This window comes from Egretta garzetta, unplaced genomic scaffold, assembly GCF_000687185.1.
Source record: "Egretta garzetta isolate BGI_Z169 unplaced genomic scaffold, ASM68718v1 scaffold148, whole genome shotgun sequence".
In the NCBI taxonomy this organism is placed as follows: domain Eukaryota; kingdom Metazoa; phylum Chordata; class Aves; order Pelecaniformes; family Ardeidae; genus Egretta; species Egretta garzetta.
Window position 1 is genome coordinate 585216 of NW_009260669.1, and position 8275 is coordinate 593490.

Here is an 8275-nt window from a genome sequence, read left to right on the forward strand (position 1 = left end):
AATGGGCTGCCCAGGGAGGTGGCCGAGTCCCCATGCCTGGAGGTATTTAAAAGAAGGATAGATGAGGTGCTTAGGGACATGGTTTAGTGGTGGAATGGCAGGGTTAGGTTAAAGGTTGGACTCGATGATCTTAAAGGTCTTTTCCAACCAAAGCGATTCTATTCTATTCTTTTTTTTGAATAGGATTCTGTTCTCCTTTGGACATCTTCGTCATCAACATCATCATCATCATTGCTAATTGTATTCTGATTGAGGAACTTGCTGATGATTATCAAGCCAGAAGCAATAGACACTGCCTTACTGGGTTCAGCTGAATGTAAAATCTCTCGTGGTATCTTTTCTCCACCTCTTCTAGGTGCAATAATAAAAATATTGCCTCTCCCTGCCTCTCTTCTGTTGTATCAGCCACATACATTTGATACGGAATTTTTTGAAAGACAGTGAGTCTGGAAAATGTTACTCTGAAATACAATCACACTTTCTAAATAATATTAACTTTATGTTTTTGGAGTTGTTTCTAGTGATGCACTCTAGGTGGTGCTGATAATGTAGAGTGGACACTAAAGGCATTCTATAGCTAGTAAGACTTAAAAGCTGTAAGAGACTTTTCTGAAAGCCTCTTTCAAATTATATGTTCAGAAGTCATGGATTTGTGATTCTGGATTCAAATTCCAAATTTTTATTTTGGAACTTACGCTAAAGGTGTACTGGTTTGAGATTTTGTGTGGCAAATAATATAGATTGTTCTGTTAATAGAATCTTTCAATTAACTTGGGGTTTTATTTTCAGTTTCTTCTGAAACTACCATACACTTCCCAGTCAAAGAAAGAGGGACAGCTTAGGAAATTCACACCTTCTCTCTCATTGTCTTTCTAGGTCTTTGCATTTACAAACTGTTGAGACTGGAGTGTTCATCTTTTCCACATTTCACTGTAACTAATGTCTTCCCTTTTCCCTGATAAAATTTGGAGGAATTACATTGATGAAGAAGAAGGAAGTTTTAGTAAAACCAGAATTGTCTAAATTTAGGAACTTTCAATACATTTCCTCCAGTATGCTTCTAAATAAAGGAAGCCTGAAAAATCTTCAGTGCAATGCCTGTTACAATCAAAGGAAACTCTTCAGCTCCTTCAGTTGGCTACTGAATTGCTTCTGCAAGAAGAAACAAAACAGCTCCGAATTACTGTTGCGCACTGGCAGCATTTTAGCGGAAAAAAACCCTTTCCCTGGACATTCACAAGCCCATCTAGACTTTTGTAAGTACCGATGTGCAGAGATACCTGCAGAATGGCAGATACTCTAGCTGTGCTCCCTCCCAGCTTGTTACACACCTGGCCAAGCAGGAGAAGCTCAAAAAGTCCTTGACTAGTCTAAGCACTACTTGGCAACAACTAAAAACATGAGTGTTATCAACATTCTTCTAGTACCAAATCCAAAACACAGCACTATGCTAGCTACTTTGAAGAAAATTAACTCAATCCCAGCCGAAACCAGGACAAGACATAATGAAGCAGGTACAGAGGCTCCTTATATGCTCTGTCAGCACTGGTAATTAGCTTGGATGCATGGCACGCTGCATTAACAGGGCACAAAGCCAGAGCTTTTGAAACTTGTTAAGAGTCAAGGTTTATTACCTCTGGCACTCAACCACAGTCATGGGGCTGAATTGTTTGTGGATCTGAGGTACTAACCACACACAGGGCTGTGTTTCACTATGTGACGTTTACAGTTTGGATTGTCATTTACCTTGTACAGTGTAGGCATACCCGTATGGCTTGACTGCTGTAAGTAATATACCAGATCAATGTTAATCCTTCTGTGAGCTTTTCATCTCTCAGACTTCCAAGAACATAACCTGCAAGAAGCTGGTAGGGTTGACTTCAGAACTGGCCATCTAGCCTAGCAGTGAGTAGTAGATAGGCCATGGAGGGCTTCTCAAGCTATCTCCTCTTGCCACTCTGATCCTCTTCCAGGACATTGTGACTCAGTCATGAAACTGAAATTGTTGAAGCTTGAGTGTGATGTGAAGCTCACAAAAAATTGTCCAGATAAGTATCTAGCTCCTCTTAAGAATCAGACCCATACATCTCAAGCCAAAGGGAAAGTGTATCAATCTCAACAGCAACTGTACTATGGCACTGAGATATCTGACACAGACCAAGTAGATGTGAGAACCATCAAACTGGTGTTAACAGCCAGCTTCATACTACTGTAAAAGTTTATAGAAATGACAATAGGAGACTGAATTACTTCTCTTATTCATCATTCTGTCTCCATGATGAAAGCAGACCTTGCAGTGTCCCTGGCAGCAGGTTCTTCAGGTTCTCTGGTTTTCCCTGAGGCACTACTGCCATCCATTCTGCCAGTGCTCGTATGTGGCACACTCAGTCTTGTTGACTCGAGGGTAGTTAGAGCTTGGACTTCCTCAGTTTCCTACTGGGGAATCCAGACACACTCCTTTGGGCACACTCCCTTTAAGAATTTGGCCACAAGATCCAATAGAGAGATCTTACCATGCTACTATGCTCTATTCAGTTATCTTATAAGATAAGGTGACTTAATTAGAAACCCCCCTCTGGACTGTCTGTCCTCTCAGCAGGGGAATATACTGAAATTCATGGTTGCAGATCAAGTTCATGGTTTGATCTCCTGTGTTCTATTCTGGATGAGCAGATCCTGATGGGATCCATTGAGTTTACTGACAGAGAAGATTGAGATGTTATGGGATGGAATTCCATTCCTCTGGTTGGAATTTCTTTTGCTGGAGCACGTGACTGTTCACTCTTTTTTTCAGGAGAGTTTGATGCTGTCATCTCCCCTTTTCCTTAACTACAGTTAGATCCTCCCTTAGCCACGCTGAGCAAACCCAGCACAATTTTCCTCATGTGCTTCAGCCTTCTAATCTTCTTCACTGGGTCATGAAAATCTTTTTTTATTAGTGCTCCAAACCCTAGAAACATTTCTCTGGATGCATACCAACCACTAACAAGCACTGTCTAAAGTTAATGTTAAGTTAATCCAGAGCAGTACCCAAGCACACTTGAAATCCAGTGTTTGGGCAACAGCACTATTTGCTACTGGAAAAAGTTAACAAGTTACTTGAGTTTTTTCAAGCACAAATGAAAGTATATCCTCATAAAAACAGATGAGCATTTTACTCAGAGCAACTCAAGTATATGATCTAGCTACTCCTTAATATTATTCCTATTATGTACCCATTGTGAAGCCTTTTCTGTATGCACCACATGCTTCCACAGTGATTTAAATATTACATTACATGAAAGATAAGCTTGTAGTCCTGGTGGCTGTAATCATCCGCGTTTACTTCAGATTCCATTTATTCAGGAATCCTGCTGTTTATCCTCTTGCTTCAATCAGAAAAAAAAAAAAAACCACCAGATTTACATAGCTCTCCTCATGATTTTTCAGAAATTAAAATAACTCTAGCATAGCTGTTCAGAAGGGTCACATAACTGAACTTACTGTTCTAGATATTGTCCTGGATGTGGTGAACAATCATCTGTATTTTCCATGCCATGGAAAAAAAACTTATTAAAGTAAGAATAACTAAAATAGTGATAATTATTAAGAAAAAATGATGTGGTTAATATCAGCTGAGACACTTATATGTCTATTTATCAATAGGTCATATTTTTGTGCTATTTTTTCATAGTATCTTCACATTTTGACAAAAGAAGAATATTTTGCGTATTTAATGTTGATGTTAACAGTATTCATGTGGGAAAAGGATATGAATGTGGGGTCTTCGGCTCTGTGGCTTCCTTTATAAGTAATATTATTCTTAAACTTCAGGTTCTTGAAATTTTCCAATTGAAAACAAAAACCCACTCTTAAGTTTTTAATGGGGAAGAAAATATTGTTCCTGTGAAAAACATTCAAAAGCAACAAATACATTGATAGCTTACTTAAGTTGAAAATTTGGCCTTTATTTCTCAAAGTATTAAAAAATATAAAATTTTGATTCTTTTATTTTTGTTTGCTCTGCTCCTTCCTAATCTTTCTGTTTTCTTTTTCTGCACTGGATGTAAATATGTGAGTGAAGTCTAAGATTTTTGGGTTCTCCCCCCTGCCTAATTTGTCATCTATCAAGGAAACATTGCCAAATAGCAGAAGATAAAAGGAAATCTTGTCCCTTAGCTCTATAGTAGAATCACAGTAATGACACTGTAACATTTGCAAAGCCATTTGTTTTATAAGAAAAGGAAAGGGAATGGTATAGTCATTCATTTTTACTGCTTACAGAGGTGAAAAGGAAGTAGAAGAAGAAACAACATTACAAATGTCAAAGGGAAATATATTTAAAACGATAGAGTGGTTACATTTTCAATCCTGTCAAACAGGGTTTTTTTTTTCAAAAAATATTGATATATGCAATAATTCATTTCCCTTTGTGAAAATCTCAAACGAGATACGTGAACTGCGCTAACTCCGGTGCACTCATTATCCTTGGTTCTATATTTACAACACATGCTGATGCAATGGAATATTCGACACTGTGAGTAAAGATTATTGAGCGCTGGGTGGGGGCTCGCTGGCTGAGTATCAGTCCAGATAAGACTCAAATAATTTGGCAAGTTTACCAATACTTCAGCTGAACATAGGCTGTGTTCTCAGTGAACCTCTGCCAATGTCGTGACAATAGATGTGTGGCTGAACTACTATGTTCAGATTAAGAACTGGTCGTTCCAATAGTTTGAAATGTAGTGTAAAGCTTTGGCCCACCAGTGACGAGCAATATCCAGTGCAAAGCTATAAAAGAAGCCCAAACCCTTCAGTCACTCCTGAACCAATACTCTGACTCCAGACCATGCTTATGGGGTATCTGTGATATATTTGAAAGAGCTATGAGCTGCACTGGGCACTGCTGATTTCCCCCGATTTCTCACATAGGACAGCAAATATCTCAGGGCCTGACTTTTCTACAGAGATTAAGAAATGATCTCTCTGCTACGGTGAGTTTAATTTTTCTCCTGGCTTATTGCTGATTCACCCAAGAAAATTAAAAAGAACAGTCAAAATGTAATGCGTTACAATGAATAAATGATTTGAGGTCTTTGAACTGATTCACGTGTATTTCCCACTGCAGTGTCTGACACTCTCTCAGCTAACTCCTGCAAGAGGTGCATCTTGCATTTTTTTTGGGGGGGGGGGGGGGGGGGGGGGGAGAAAAAAAAAAAAAAGGGGACTCTTAGTGAGAAAACGCGTGATGCCTGCTGTCTCTGCTAAAAGGCTTTAGTTTCTAGTACAAGGTGAACAGTCAACATAGTACGCTAAAAAAAAGCTTAAGCCACTGGGGAAATATTTTGTCAACATCCCACTCTGAACATTTCCAGTTCCCAGTGGACCCATATATTAAGACCTGACAAGTCCCACAGTGCCTTGCACAGCCAGAAATGAATGAAGAGTAAAAGCAAACACAATTCTGATTTGACTTGTAGAACTCCTTGAATAACAAACATTTTAACCTTTCCTTTCAGTGTCAAACTAATATGCAGGGAAAAATATGGAACAGACAAACAGACATTTTTCCCAGCAGACTAGCATTCCTTCCCTTTTATCTGGCAGACTTGTTCCAGCTAAGCCAGCCTGTGACCACAGTCCCTTCAGCAGAATATGAGCAGCTCTGTACTGTAACACAGCTATGTAGTGGCTGGATAAAATTTGATTTCTGAATGCTGAAGAGGACATAAGTAGGTAGCTTCAGAGCTTGGAACATTTCCAGGATGTCATCTAAATTGAACTATGCTGCATGGAGCGTGTCCACAACATTTCTTTTCTGTAAGAGCTGTTGCTGTGTTGTAATAATCCCTATAGAAAAGACTGTAGAAGACATTGTTCTGCTGCTGAGATAATGCACTGCATCTGAAGAGATCTGGTTTATTCTGTATGGATTCTTGTACTACATAATTATGGAAGCTGGCTAATGTCTGCTGCATGATATTTGTACTTTCATTCACACTCCAGGCCATAATAATAACTAAATAACATCCTTATTTTGGTAGGTTTTTAGAGAGGATGGTGGTAAATTTTTTAAAGATACATTTCACTGTAACTCTGTTAGACCTGGTTAATTCAAAGAATGGAGCATGGCAGCAAAATGTGGTAAGGTAAAAGAGAGAGAGAAGTCCTAGCGAAATCAGTCTATAATATTGAAATTATTCTGGGAAAACTCTGTCTTCTGCTCAGTATAACTTCTGAAAGGAAAGTTATTCCTCTAGACGAGCAAAGTTGTCTCCCATTATCTTTGTGAGTTGTAAGCATTTTAGCCTCCGATTGAGTCCTTATATATTGTCTTCTTCTCTGGTCAGGTCTGCTTAACTTTCAAATGTCTGATACCTAAAGCACTGTCTTGATGGTGTTCTGAAATACTGATAGACGTGGTCAGGTCTGCTTAACTTTCAAATGTCTTCAACCAAGATACCTAAAGTACTGTCTTGATGGTGTTCTGAAATACTGATAGACAGTGGCATGACATACCTCATCCTGACCCATGCAGCATGTGGAAGAGATACAGGGAATTTTCACTCTTTGGGGGTCTTAAGAATTAATGACGTTTTTAGTATTCTTCCAGTCTCCTTATAAAGCAGTGTTCTAATTAATACAACTCTATTCAACACTTCCCCTAAAATATCTTCTTGGAAAGAATTCAAGGGGAAACAGATTATCTCATTCTTCTCAGCTCCCACTCCCCTTGAAGAGGAACTTAAAAACTGAGCATTTTTTCCTGAGCTAGGCTGGCCTCCACCCCAAAAATGTTCTGTTCTTAGAGAGGGAAGGAAAAACAAAAACAAAATGTTTTTACTACTCTCCTGAATGGAATGAGCACAGATCAGACTCCCTTGGTGTTTGGGAAAGGAGATCCTAAGAACATATGTTAAGAACTCCACCCACATACAACAAGTTGATGGGAAAAACAGTAAACCTCTGAATCCTCAGGTCTCGTAAGAAATGAGGTCAGGGCTTAGGTGCAAAGGAAATGGAAGAGTCTACAAGACTAGCCAGATGTTTTGTGAATGCCAATAGTGTCTAAGTGTTGTTCCATAACAGATCACAGCTGGGAGTGGGTCTCCATCTTCAGTGGTGTTCAACTTCAACTGCCTAAAAGGAAGTGTCAACCTAATTTGCTAATTATAGAATAACATGTTGAGATGGGGACAGCCTCTGTACCTTCAGGCAGCACATTGGTTTATGCCTTCAAGAGTGATGGTTTTGTTCCTCAAAACCACACAATTGTTTCCAGAATGAAATATTATCCTTCCAGTTTTATTCTCAAAGTTGTAACTTGAAGTAGAATTACTTCTAGTCTCTTGAGGTCTTGTTCCCTTGACGTCTACAGAGGCTGTGTGCAAATGTCTCCTTAATTTCTTCTCTTTTCAGCATTTATCATGTCTCAAAGTTGCGTTTATCTGAGTCTGCTACTAACTGAAGTGCAGAAGAGAATCTGCTAATTCTTTGGGCAGTGGCTGTGTTTTCCCACGTGCTCATTTGAGTATTTTTCTCATCAGAGATTCTGCAAGGTACTTTGTGCGATAACTTGAGTTATCCCATGTTATAGTGTCCCATGTCCCAGTTGTTTTGTTTATTCTGGCAATTGATTCTGTATTTTCACATTTATTATTAAATCTGTTGTGGCAGTACTTTCATGGCGTTCAGGGTGAGATTTCCTCCAAAAGATACTGTAGCGCCCATCCCTTATTTTAAAGTGGTGTGCAGCTGGCAAGCTCTGTTACTGCTATTTCGTACAACTCTGCCACGCTCTCTATTTATCTGTGTGCCCTCTGCTGCTCCAGAGTCACCCTGATGGAAAGTCATCTCTGGGTTGAAGTGTTGGCTGGATGCCATGTATTGCCCTGTGTGATTCCAGCTCCATGGAGGGGGGGGTCACATACCTGTCACAGTCCTGCTGGCTGGGCAGTCATGCCTCGTGCTTCAGTGTGGTGCTCTGCTTGGGTCTTAGATTTCATTTGTGCCTGCTCAGTTTTTAAGTTCCTCTGAACTACAGACACTGCAGGGCTGGACTCCAGCAGCTGTGAACAAACTCCTCATATATGTATATATATATATATATATTCAACCCCATATTCTGTCCAGATTTCTGCTTCATAGTTAAACCATTCTCTACATATGTATCTTAGCAATGAAAGTTGCTTTTCCAGATGACTGGCTGTCCTGGATTATCTTGTGGCATGTGACACAAAGAAATAAGGCTTTTCACTCAGTATTTGCCCCCTACCCTCACTTATCCATTGAATTT